The sequence below is a fragment of the Chrysemys picta genome, chromosome 3 (assembly GCF_011386835.1).
Source record: "Chrysemys picta bellii isolate R12L10 chromosome 3, ASM1138683v2, whole genome shotgun sequence".
Taxonomy (NCBI): domain Eukaryota; kingdom Metazoa; phylum Chordata; order Testudines; family Emydidae; genus Chrysemys; species Chrysemys picta.
Window position 1 is genome coordinate 167,023,227 of NC_088793.1, and position 13,832 is coordinate 167,037,058.

Consider the following 13,832-nt stretch of genomic DNA (forward strand, 5'->3'; position numbering starts at 1 on the left):
ATCTGTACATAGCGAAAAGGATAAGGCTCACCTTTCTGTTCCTGCATGACAACTCCTATGTCTGTTTAGATGTATGAGAGTATTGAAATGCAAGTTTGCTTTAATGCTTTCAGAATGAAGGATGGAGTGGTCGCCTTCACTCACATTTTCAATTTACTTTTAAAAAATCTGTTAAATCAAGACCTTACTACTTCAATATAACTTTTGGCTTCTGATTTCTTGGCTTTTTAAATCATGACATAACCTTTTATGGGATATTTCCACAGACATCACAACAAAATGAGAATTTGACAACTTGATGTTGTAGCAGGCCTGGACAATAAAGTGCACTGAAAGCATTGCATCTCTATGTATCTCTAAAACCTCTCTCTTTTTTTAAAGTTCCTGAGACCACTGCCTAGGACCAACATTTCTATCTCTGGTTCCATGCAATGGTTTTTAAACACCGTTTTAGACACTGCAGCATTGCATTCTTGTACCTGATAGTTAACTGTTAGGAAACATATTGACTACTGGCTGTGCAATATGTGTTATATTTCAACATTTAGAAGTGAAATATTATATTTGACTCCATTTAAACTCATTTTTCCCAAACACACTAGTTGTTACCTGACCATTTAAATTTTCTATGTATTGACTTAAAAAGTTTTGAACACAGTAAATGACTGTTTACCAGTCAATATGGTAGATCCATGAACAGATTCTCCGTGTAACAATAGCAAATTCATTGTGCTGGGCTCTGAGGTAGAGCATGCAACATTGTTCTTACAATACTGTTTAGGCCTGAACTTGTACAGATCTAGCATTGGAAAACATAATTCCAACCATCCATACAAAATGATGGCATCTAAATTATCTGTTACCACTCAAGAAAGAGATTATGGAGTCATTTTGGATAGTTTTCTGAAAACATCTGCTCAATGTGCAGCGGCAGTCAAAAAAGCAAACAGAACATTAGGAACCATTAGGAAGAGAAAGGGAATAGATAACAAGACAGAAAATATAATCATGCCTCTCTATAAATCCATGGTATGCCCACCTTTTGAATACTGTGTGCAGATCTGGTAGTCCCATCTCAAAAAAAAAAATATTGGAATTGGAAAAGGTACAGAGAAGGGCAACAAAAATGATTCGGGGTGTTGAACAGCTTCCATATGAAGAGAAATTTAAAAGACTGACTTTTCAGCTTGGAAAAGAGACGACTAATGTGGGATATGATAGAGGCCTATAAAATCTAGACTGGTGTGGAGAAAGTGAATAAGAAAGTATTATTTATGCCTTCTCTTAACACAAGAACTAGGGGTCACCAAATGAAATTAATAGGCAGCAGGTTTAAAACAAACAAAAGGAAGTATTTCTTCACAGAATGCATAGTCAACCTGTGGAACTCTTTGCCCAGGGATGTTGTGAAGACCAAAACTATAACAGGGTTAAAAAAAGAACTAGGTAAGTTCATGGAGGATAGGTCCATCAATGGCTGATAGCCAGGATGGGTAGAGATGGAATACTGTGTTCTTAGTGTCCCTAGCCTCTGTTTGCCAGAAGCTGGGAATGGACAACAGAGGATGGATCACTTGATTACCTGTTCTGCTCATTCCCACTGAAGCATCTGGAATTGTCCACTATCGGAAGACAGGATACTGGGCTAGATGGACCATTGGTCTGACCCAGTATGGCTGTTCTTATATGTTCTTATCTTACTGTGCAACTATAATATTACATGGGCATAATGCAATGAACTATATTTCTTAGGGTTTTTGTTTTGTTTAAGGTAGGTGGTGAAAACTAAACAAAACCTGGAGCTATTGGTTTTGTGAAGCTTGTAGACTCCTTGCAATGTTGCTATTTAGCTTGCTAGAACTTGTAAACATTAGAGTTTTTATCAGAGGAGCTAGTAAGTTCCTTGAACCAAGCATCACACACTTAACTAGTTGTACAAGCATACTCAGCCAATCTGATTTAATAGTACTAATACTTAGCTCTTATCTAGTGGTTTTCATACATGGATCTCAAAGTGCTTTATAAAAGAAGGATCCTGATTGACAACTGAAGTGCTTTGCAGTTAGTGCTGACACTTATGCAGCTGTTCTTGGGTTGTGAGTGGAGTTTGAGATGATTAACCATTTCCTACCTGCTCAGATCAGGTATGGAAAAGGAAGTGAAAAGTAGGAAACTGAGCTTATAACTATGCTTGGGCAATGAGGCCAAACAAAGCAAATATGAACGTGGCAAAGATGCCCAGCAAAACAATAGATTTTGTAGCTGCCACCATGGCAGGAATTTTGGGCATTCAACCAGAAAAAATGGAAAGCAAAAGTAAATGTATGAATCAAAAACTGTCAGCTTAGATGAAGGATGAGGATGAGCCACAGGGCTGGAGTGGCCTGTCATCCTTGCAACCATATTTCAAGGGGTGCAATGACAGATGGATCAGTGTAGCAGTAATGCTGTCTTTTACTCTAAAGAGCTACTGCCCAGAGCTGTGCACAGGGCCGGCTCCAGGTTTTTGGCCGCCCCAAGCAGCCACAAAAAAAAAAAAAAAAAAAAAAAAGCCGCGATCGCGATCTGTGGCGGCAATTCGGCGGAAGGTCCTTCGCTCCTAGCGGGACTGAGGGACTGTCCGCCGAATTGCCGCCGAATAGCTGGACCTGCCGCCCCTGTCCGGAGTGGCCGCCCCAAGCACCAGCTTGCCAAGCTGGTGCCTGGAGCCGGCCCTGGCTGTGCATGTCATCCCATGGAATTGGACTCCATTGTATACAAAGGCTATACACCCTCAGTGCAGGTTCTTGAAATCCTATCCCCAAACCTGTATGGTGTTATCATCAAGTTTGGGCCAAATTCTCATTTATGCCAAACTGATATGGCATTGTAAAAAGACCTTGCAGTGGTATAACTATAATTTACTCCTGCTTTATGGTGACTTTACACTACCAGAGTTTTGTTCAGTGATCTTAGTTTGACTGAGAATCAGTCCTGAGAATCTGTGTCCAAGACCCTCTCTACTTGGACAGAAGTTGGAAGTATTTTCCTCCTAGAGAAAAAGAGGGAGAAGGAAAATAATATGCAAAGAACAGGCCTCAATGATACATTAGAAAATACTTTGAAGGGATTCTTTAATATGTGGTTGCTGGAAGCCATTAATATTGAGGCTAAAGGAGAACTGAAAGTGAGTGGGTAAAACATAAGCATGTCAAGAGCTGTAGTAAGACTTTCCACTCTCAAGATCAATGGAGTTTAACACGCACCCATATGCTTTTAGGGGCCAGCATGTTCCCTTTATTTTTTCTTAGGCAAAACTGATTTCCATTTCAAGATTGGCAACAAAACTATCACTGGAGGTTCAGAAACCAGTCAGAGGACACAGAGTTAGTTTAAGCAGTTAAACTGGTTACTTTAAGCAGTTTAACTGAGACCAATATGTAAATATTAGAAAGGGCTTGGTTCTTCAAGAAGTATTATTGTTGCAAACTAAGGGAATGAGAACTGCACTTAGTGCTCTCTGCATACAAAGAGGATAAAACAAGGAACCTGTTTTATGACATACAGGATATATTTACACAGCAATTAAACACCTGTGGCTGGCCTGGGTCAGCTGGGGAGCCTGAACTCTGGGACTCTATAAGTGGGGGAGGGCCACAGAGCCCTGGCTCCAGCATGAGGTATGACTACACTGGCAGAGTTACAGTGCCAGTAGTTACAGTGCCGCTCAGAGAGCGCTGAAGGGAAACCACTGTTGTGGTCACGCTGTCAGCTGCCTGCGTAATAGCATGTTCACACTTGCGGCACTTGCAGCGGTATTCGGAGTGGTGCACTCTGGGCAGCTATCCCATAGAGCATCTCTTCCTATTCTGTCGCTAAGAGTTGTGGAAGGAGGAGGGGGTCGCGAGGCATCGTGGGTCCTCTCCCAGTGCCCCGTGATGCATTGCTTTGCATCCCAGCAATCCCTGTGCTTCCGTCTGCATTTGGTGTCATCTTTCAACGGTTTGCGTACTGTGTGCCCTGCCACATCGGTCTGCAGGAATGGATCCCGAACTGTTGACCAGTATGCTGCTCACTCTGACTAACACGTCATGAGTGGCAGTGGAGTTATTCCTTAAACTACAAAGGCAAGAGAAGTGTGACATTGATCTAGCCACGCGTATTAGCTACAACATGAGATTGCTTGTGGCATTCACAGAGGTGCTGACTACAGTGGAACGCTGCTTTTAGGCTCGGGAAACAATCACTGAGTGGTGGGATCACATCGTAATGCACATCTGGGATGACGAGCAGTGGCTGCAGAACTTTCGGATGAGGAAAGCCACATTCATGGGACTGTGTGATGAGCCTGCCCCAGCACTGCGGTGCAAGGACATGAGAATGAGAGCTGCCCTGTGGTTGGAGATGCGTGTGGCAATTGCACTGTGGAATCTGGCTACTCCAGACAGCTACCGATTGGTCATTAACCAGTTCAGAGTGGTAAAGTCGACTGTTGGACTCATGTTGATGGAAGTGTGCAGGGCCAATAATTGCATCCTGCTCCGAAAGACCGTGACTCTGGGCAACGTGCGTGACATTGTGGATGGCTTTGCACAAATGGGCTTCCCTAACTGCGGAGGGGCGATAGATGGCATGCATATTCCAATTCTGGCACCAGACCACCTAGCCACCGCGTACATTAATCGGAAGGGGTATTTCTCTGGTTCTCCAGGCACTTGTGGATCACCATGGGCGTTTCACAGACATTAACACAGGCTGGTCCGGAAAGGTGCATGATGCACGCATCTTTCGGAACACTAGCCTGTTCAGGAAGCTGCAATCAGGGACTTTCTTCACGAACTAGAAGATCACAGTAGGGGAAGTTGAAATGCCCATTGTGATCCTGGGAGACCCCGCCTATCCCTTAATGCCGTGGCTTATGAAGCCATACACGGGGCAACTTGACAGCAGCAAGGAGAGGTTCAACAACAGGCTGAGCAAGTGCAGAATGACTGTTGAGTGTGCTTTTGGCTGTTCAATGGCCCGCTGGCGCTGCCTATATGGGAAGCTGGACCTGGCCAATGACAACATTCCTATACTTATAGCCACATGCTGTACGCTCCATAATATTTGCGAAGGGAAGGGTGAAAGCTTCACTCAGGGCTGGACCGCTGAGGCTCAGCGCCTGGAGGCTGAATTTAAACAGCCAGAGACCAGGGCTATTAGAGGGGTGCAGCATGGGGCCATAAGGATCAGGGATGCCTTGAGGCAGCAATTTGAAGCTGAAAGCCACTAATATTTTTTGCTATGCTCGGGAGTGCAGTGCTTGTAATTCTAGGAGGTGATTGTGATTGGTGCAGATGATGCAATGTGAAGGTTTAAGATAATTGCTGTTGCTTTGCAGGGCTCTGTTTGCTTTCAACAAATAGAATAAAGATTGCTTTCAAACCAATACAACTCTTTTATTAAAAAACAGCAACTGGAGGAGAGAGAGACAAACAAAAAAACACATCAGCACTGAGGAGGGTGGGGGAAGGGAAGGTCCCCAGAGGAGGTGGGGTTCCGAGATGGCTAAAGATTTGTGTATGTCCAGGAATCATATCCAGCCCTCTCATTTGGAGTACAGAGCAGTGGGTACTGTACTTCAACAGGGCTAAACTGCAGAGGGATGGGTGTTGAGTGTAGTGGGTATTGGGAGTCTGCAGTGCTGGACTGTGACAGGGGAGGAGTGGAATGCCACCGGTACAGACTGGAGCCAGGAGATTGATAAGAGTGTATTGGTGGTGTCTGGGAGGAGCATGGGAAAGAGTTTTGCAGCTGCAGGGGAGGGTGGGCGCAGAGCTGCTCGGTTTGCAGTGCTAGTATCTCCTGGAGCGTGTCCGCTTGGCGCTCCATAAAGTTTAAGAGCCGCTCTGTTCTCACATGCCGCATTCTCCTTTTGGTCCCTCTTCTCGCTGTCCTGCCACTCCTTCAATTCTTGTTTTTCATCTGCGGAGTGCATCATAATGTCACACAGAAAGTCCTCCTTAGTTCTTCGTGGCTGCTTTCTAATTCTGTGCGGCCATTCAGCCGGCGATAACAAGAGGGAGGCTGGGCTCCCAAGGTCATCTCTGTGAACCCAAAACACATTTTACAGAAGCAGTATTGTTTGCAACACACAGAACACTGATTCAGTGATTTAAAACACAGCCACTATTCACATACCTGTCACTAACTGGCTGACCCCAGGCAAGCACACATGAGCCACACGACCCCCAAAATGGTGAGTAGCTGCAGGGGCAGGGTAAATCGGTGTTCCCGGACCCTACTGTACACTGGGCATGTGTCTCTTGGGGAGAGCCAGCACCGTAAGGGTGGCCTGATAATCATTCCTGTCCCCACATTTTCCACAAGCTGTGTTCATTATGGAAGATATCTCGCTGCTGAGGGTGAGCAGGAAATCAAGGGAGGGCCTTCTCCAAGACTGCAGCTTCTGCCCCGGTCCTTATGAGGCTCACCTGTGTGCAGCAATGGCTCCCTCCCCTCCCCCCCAAGTGACGGCAGAGTGGCACGGGAAAGTTACCGTTAGTGGGGCAAGAAACAAAGCAACTCTGCCAAAGAACCTGTGGCAGCAGATTGCCCAGTATCTTCATGAGAGTTTCCTGGAGATCTCTGAGGGAGATTCCCATGAAGTGAGGGAGTCAATCAACAGCCTGTTCCACCACTCAGTCTAGGCATGTGGTGGTATATGCATCATACAGACACAAGCCTGCTTTCTGCAACCCTCCTGCTCCCAACAACTTGCTTCAGCAATTCTCAGAATCAAATCAACTTACCGGGGCCTCCTCTCCTGTTTGCGCTTCGCCAAGATCTGACAGCTGTGACTGGCTAGCCTCCTCTGGGGTAGAAAGGAGCTTCTGGCTGCATGCGTCTCTGACCTCCGAGTCATCCTCGGCCTCTGGGTCCCCCTCCCCCCTACATCCTCGTCCAAGATTTCCTCCTCCTGGCTCGGTCCACTCTCGACTGGCAGGCAAGCCACTGAACTATCCACAGTGGCCTTCGCAGTGGAGGTGGAGTTGCCATTGAGTGTCGCGTCCAGCTCTTTGTAGAACCAGCAGCTTGTGGGTGCAGCACTGGAGCAGCCGTTTGCCTCCCGCGCCTTGTGGTTGGTGTTCTGCAGCTCCTTCACTTTGACCCTGCACTGCAGTATCCCCTTTCTGTCATGCAACGTGAAATCTGTCCGTAGGTATCATAATTCCTACGGCTGGAGCGCAGCTGGGACTGGACAGTCTCCTCTCCCCAAATGCTGATGAGTTCCAGCAGCTTGGCATTGCTCCAAGTGGAGGATTGCTTACTGCGTAGAGCAGGCATGGCCACCTGTAAAGATGCGCTGAGACCACTGCACGCATCACCAAGCAAATAGGAAGGAGACTTTCAAAATTCCAAAGGAATTTACGGGGTGGGGATGATGGTTGGTCACCTGAGGGCAGGGCAGTAGAGTTAAAACCAATGACCAGAGAGGCAAGAACAGGCATTGTGGGACACCTCCAGGAGGCCAATTGCAGCGCTGTAATCAACCAGGATGTCTACACTGGCACCACGGAGCTGTAGCCCCAGCACAGAAAGCTCTACGCCTCTCGTCAGAGTGGTTTTTTTACAGCGCTGCAACTGTGCAGTTTCTGTGCACTAAGTGGCTTGGCAGTGTGTACACCTCAGGAGTTACAGTGCAGAAAGCTGCTTTACTGCGCAGAAACTTGCCAGTGTAGACAAGGCCTGAGTCCAAATGTCTACACAGCAGTTTTTAGCCCTACAGCCTGAGCCCTGCAAACCTGAGTCAGCTGACTTGGCCCAGCCATGGCCATGCCTCAGATCTTTTTAGCAGATTTAAAAATGTTATTAAAGGTAATGTTAAAAAAATTATATGATACATAGGTTGGGAAAATAGAGTCTATACATCTGGGTATAGTGCTTAGATTATCCACAAATATAAAGATACAGTGTAGATGTACCCTGTTGCTAAGAATAAGGGAATAAGCCTGAGAATAGCTAATTAAGTGGTAAAGAAGAATGGGATCTACAATTTCTTCCTCCTTTGCCCCTTCCTTTCACATCTGTCCTTGCTGTAGTCCCTACAAAATGTAGTTGTTCAGATCCTCTTCCTTTCCTGTCCTTCTGCCCATGCTTCCCTCTTTCTTGTTTCTTTGACTGGCTTCCTTTCCTCTTCCACATTGTTTCAGCTATTCTCTTCATTTGCCGAGCTCTATCCAGCTCCACTGCCCCTGCCTATGTGTCTGTCCCTTCTCATCCTACACACCCTACAGCAGGGGTAATCAATTATTTTTATCAAGGTCCAAATTTCTTAGTCAAGGTATAGTCAAGGTCCAGACTCTAGAGAAAATAATACAAATAATAATAATAATAAATAAAAAGATTTTGCAGTCTGTTCAAAAGTGTCTGGCAGTTCAGATTTGGCCCCAGTTCTGCCTATTGAGTTACGCTGGCCTACAGCTTTGTACACTCCACTCACATTTCTGTCCTGATTGTTCCCTGTGACAGACTTGCACACTCCCAACTCTGCAATCTCTCATGCTGTCCCCTTTAGTGCCTCTCTCAAAACCTTCCAATTAGTCAGCACCAAGCTCTTGAGAGCTTTAGCTCTTTCCTTTCTGAGGGGTGCCAGGGGTGGTTTTGTGCAATCACTTGTCTTCCCTGAGTAATCTCCTCTGTGAGATTTCCTGGTCAGTGAACCTCCTGGTTCACTGTACGCAAGGGAATTTGGGCTGCAGTGCCATCAGTACATGGATAATATGTACCTCTGTGTCTCATTTCAATTAGGCCCAGTATTTGTGATTTATTTTTTTGTGTCTAACTGAAATGGAATTGGAAGAGTTGACTGAAGCTCAGTCTGGACAAGATGAAGATGACGTCATTAGTACAGGCGGATAATCTTTAAGATATTGTGTAGTTTCTTAGCCGTTTGTGAGAGGTTTTGTCCAACCTTTGCCCTAGATAGGCACAATTTGGGAGTGCTTTTAAACATCCTAACTGCTTCTGGAATTCCAAAAACACTCCTTCCCCCCATTATATCTGGGTAGGCATTTGTAGCCTTTACTCTTGCATCAGGACTCCACCATAACAGTATACGCCTTTGTGATTTGTAGATTACTTGCATGTTTAGAATGCTCTCTACTTGGGTCTAGGCTTCCAGGCTACTCAGAAACTATTCCGAGTACAGAATGCAGCGATCTACTGTTGGACGGTAACTTATGGGGATATCAGTTCTTCAACGGCTATACTAGCTGCTTACATGCTTCTGGGTACAATTCAAGGAATTTTGTGATCTATAAAATCCTTTACAGTTTTGTTGACAACTGAGAGACCAACTGTCATCCTGAGGTCAGCTGGAGTAGTCAAATCCAGCCTCTGGTGAAGTATTTGGAATCTGTCACATAGTTATTGCCTGGGGATTGTACAAGTGCACTGTGGCTCAGGACAGAATTTGATAAATTGTTTATTGCTTAACTCTACAATAGATTTGTAGCTTGAATAATATCCAAGAGTAACTACATAGATACAGGATGTAGCTCCCATTGAAGTATTTCCCTCTTCTTTCAGTGGGCGAAGGAATGGGCTCATTTGGTTTATTTCTTAGTGTCAATTATTTTAAATAGTCACGGTCTTTTGTACTCTGCAGCAAGACGGACATAAATTCTGTATGCTCTTCTACACCTTTGGATGGCAGCTTCAAGTAAATTCAAACATGTAAGTTTTTAATGAGTTAAATATGAACACTACAATCCTTGTATTCCCTATTTTTAATATTAAATTTATACTTCCTCTATATTTTCTACATGCTATATGTTTGTTGTGAGAATATAATACTTTTATGTAGAAGCTGTCACAGAAGTTTTTGACACCTGACACCCCCACAGCAGTTGGAGATTGGGAAGGAGATGTCTTTTCCCCTCTTTTTGTAGGGGTGACTTGATTTTTTAATTTGGGGAGAAGGCTGGGAGAGTTATGAATTCCATCATATAATTTTCTACTGCAGCAAACTTTTACACCAACCAACTACCATAGAACTCCTTGTCCAATGGTTTCTGCATCTAACAATGGATAAGGACAGTAGCAGATGATTTTTGGTAAAATAGTCAGTAGTGACAGTCTCCTCACCAGTATGGCCAGCCCCAAGCATTAACAAATCATGAGATTTAAAAAAAAATGTAGAAGTTCTTTTTTGCCATTTAGTTTTTGAGCCTTCGGGGAGTACTCTGCTCATGTTCTCAGGCTTTTCACCTTAACCATGAGGGCTAGAAACTTTAAAAAAAAAGAAAGCAGAGATTATTTTGTGATCACTCGCCTCCAGGAGCTGAAGTTTAAGAAAAACATCTCAATACAATCATGAGGATTGCCAACATGCTCCATGAATGTTTATTGATATGAATGGGAGAGGTTTAACGTTGTTTTATTTTAGGCTCTTTGTTTATTGTCACAGAAAGACAACTGTGTATGGGTTTACATTTGGTTCATATTTGAAACATTTCCTTTACAATTTTAAGGGCTGTGTCTAGGCACACTATTTAAATAAAAGTTTCAGGCCAAATTATACCCTCAGGTCCATATAATTAACTCTGAAGTATACAGAAGTTACAGGCACATTTCATCTATGTGCCACATTTAACCCTTTTGTTCTGGAGTGCAATTGTGTGGGTATGGGTGGATTCTGGAGGTACTGATTGGTCTCAGAGCTACAGGAAGTTTAGGAAATGAGCAGTAAGAGTGGGTCCTTGAGATTAGCTCATTCAGCAAAATGCTCAACCACATAACTTCCTAAAGTGGAGGACAGTCGGTCTGATACAGAACCCAAAAGCTTTTCTAGCAAAACATCTCAACCATTCTTCTGGACTGTCCTGGCAGGTGCCCCATCTGTACAAATACTGTCTAATTTGGACCAATCAAGCTTAACATTTTCACTAACTGTCACTATGAAGAAGAGCCCTGTGTAAAATCAAAAGCTTGTCTCCCTCTCCAACAGAAATTGGTCCCATAAAAGAGATTACTTCACTCACCTTGTCTCTCTAATATACTGGGACCAGCATTGCTACAACAACACTGCATACTCTTGCAATACATGTTCTTGGTTCTTCAAACAAGTCTGAGATACTGGTTGTAGAACAAAGTGGGCAGAGACCAACAGTTCCTCAATTATATCAAAATTTTCATTCACACACTTAACAAAAACACTCAACTATGCAGTAATAGTAGCATCACCACTGTCATAAACTGCAAGTGAAAAATATTTCCATGCAGCTGTTGAAAAGTTGAATCTGTGCTAACACATCATGGGACGTCTTATCATCACTGTGTTATGTGAAAGGGCACTCCCATCAACTACTTTCAGGGTTTTTGGGTCACCACTATCTGCAGTAGAAATTTACAGATTCTCCTTCACTAATTTCTTGCCCTCTGAAAAACGCTTTTTCTGATGAACTAGAAGTATTTCTTATGACACCATCACCACAGATTTCAATTCCTGTTTATTTTTTACTAAAAAAAGACTGCTGGGCCAAGAGGGCAGTCTTTCTTTTTGATATAAAATGATCTGTTGGGATATAGTGTTTTAATTTTGGCATTGGTTTGTGTAAAATGCTGCTCTACATTGAAGTTTTTCCATACAATAGGGATTTTTACTTTAGAAAGCAGATAAATAGGAGGGGACATGATAAAAGTACAATGGTATAGAGAAGGTAGATTAGGAATTACTATTCTCCCTGTTGTTACTCGAACAAAGAGTTATTCCATTAAAAGGTAGGAAATTAAAAACTGATAAAAAGAAATACTTGTTCACACAACATGTAATTTGAATTGTGAAACTCATGGTGCCTAAAAACCATGATGCCAAGAATTTAGCATAATTAAAAAAAAAGGATCAAGATTATCAAGAATGATTATTATTGATAACTCTTGTAAGGGATAGTAAACCTAATGCCTCTGACTTTAAGCCAATCTCTAACTATTAAAGTTCAGGATGAAGCCTATCATGTCCCAGATCTGCCTATGACAAGTTTCTTACACCTTCTGCTGAAGCATCTAGTATGGGCCATTCTGAGACAAGATACTGGATTAGATTAGATGGACTTCCATTCTGACCCAAATGGTAGTTCCTGTGTTTGCAAAGCAGAGGCCTGAGATTGTGGAATGTCTACTTAAATACATATTTGTAAAATAATATTTTTCAATTAAAATACTCCTAGCAGTGCACCATATAAATGGTCATGATTTATTAATAAAACCTAACCCTAAAATTTAAAGGCCTGTTCATCTTCGATTTTGTTAAATTCTAGGAGTGAATCAACATTCATTTCTCAAAGCTGCCATTTCTTTGGTAGTGGGATCTGGGTCAAAAAAGAATATGCTCCAAACCTAACACAAAAGAGGGCCATTTAAAAATGTTTATAATGCGAACTATTTAAAGATTTGTAGTTTTTCGAATCATTCCTCTGTCCTCAGAGCAAGTGCTGGATGGGAGTGGAGACACATTTCCTATGTAAATAGTGTAATTCTATTGTTATATGCAAATCTCTACTCGACCTGAACTGGCGCTCCTCCTGCTGGGCTCTGCGCCGGAGTTGTTCTTGCCCCTAGCAATGGGCGTGTGAGCGGCAGGGGAGCCGAGCGCCGGTGGCAATGGGGAAAGGGATGCTGAAGGGCTGGGCGTAGGGGCCCGCGGCGGGGAAGGGGAGGAGCCGGCTGGGGCTGGTCTGCCCGCCGGGGGCGCAGCCAGCCTGCGCTCATTAGAGGGAGCTGTCGGCCGGAGGGAGCCGCGCTTGCTGCAGTGTGAGCTCCGCTTCTGCCTCTTGCAGCCGCCGCTTCCTCGGGAGCGAGCGAGAGGCGAGCAGTCACGGCGGAGACCCAGCCCGGCTGCGGGGGTGGTAGGCAGCGCGAGTCGCCGGCGGCATGAATCCCTCGGGCCCCCGAGCGCCTATCCCGGGGACAGAGCCAGCTAGGCGGAGGTATGGAGCCCCGGCACGGCCTCTGCCTGGGAAGGGAGACCCAGCCCGACGGGTGTGCGGGAAGGGGCCGGGACCCCTGCTGCTCCCCGAGAAAAGCACCTAGAGCCGGGAGCCACGGTCCCCCCCATCGCTCCCCGGAGATCCCCCTTCTCGGGGATGGGGTTGGGGTAGGCAGGGTCCTCCCCATTGCTCCCAGGGGATCCCCTTCTCGGGGGATGGGGTGGGGGGCACCGTCCCCCCATTGCTCCCCCGGGATCCCCTTCGCAGGGATGGGGCTGGGGCATGACAGGCAGACGTCCCCCCATCGCTCCCCGGCGATCCCCTTTTCGGGGGCAGGGGTCCCCCCCATCGCTCCCCGGCGATCCCCTTTTCGGGGGATGGGGTGGGGGCAGGGGTCCCCCCCCCATCGCTCCCCGGCGATCCCCTTTTCGGGGGATGGGGTGGGGGCAGGGGTCCCCCCCCCATCGCTCCCCGGCGATCCCCTTTTCGGGGGATGGGGTGGGGGCAGGGGTCCCCCCCATCGCTCCCCGGCGATCCCCTTTTCGGGGGATGGGGTGGGGGCAGGGGTCCCCCCCATCGCTCCCCGGCGATCCCCTTCTCGGGGGATGGGGTGGGGGCAGGTAGAGTCTCCCCATTGCTCCCAGGGGATCCCCCTTTCGGGGGATGGGGTGGGGGCAGGGGTCCCCCCTATCTCTCCCCGGCGATCCCCTTTTCGGGGGGTGGGGGCGGGCAGGGGTCCCCCCATCGCTCCCGGATTTCCCCTTCTCGGGAGATGGGGTGGCGGGCCGAGCAGGGACACCCGATTGCTGCCCTTAGGAGAGCCCCCTGCATGGGGGTGGGGGTGTCCGGCTGACCCTGGGGACGGTGCAGGATGCCGCCCCG

The 13,832-nt window shown here is 46.0% G+C and overlaps 1 protein-coding gene across 5 annotated transcripts in view; it reads left to right on the forward strand.

Annotated features, from left to right (window-relative positions):
* The first annotated feature begins 12,739 nt into the window (after positions 1–12,739).
* LPGAT1 (lysophosphatidylglycerol acyltransferase 1) overlaps positions 12,740–13,832 on the forward strand; it is a 162,829-nt gene continuing 161,736 nt past the window's right edge. For 2 of the 5 annotated variants that reach the window (XR_010600217.1, XM_005306334.5), the window contains exon 1: positions 12,747–12,950. The gene's annotated coding sequence lies outside the window, so the exon portion shown is untranslated. Of the gene's footprint in view, positions 12,951–13,832 lie in introns of all 5 variants that reach the window. The other 3 variants (XM_042855116.2, XM_042855114.2, XM_042855115.2) reach the window with 3 other exon arrangements.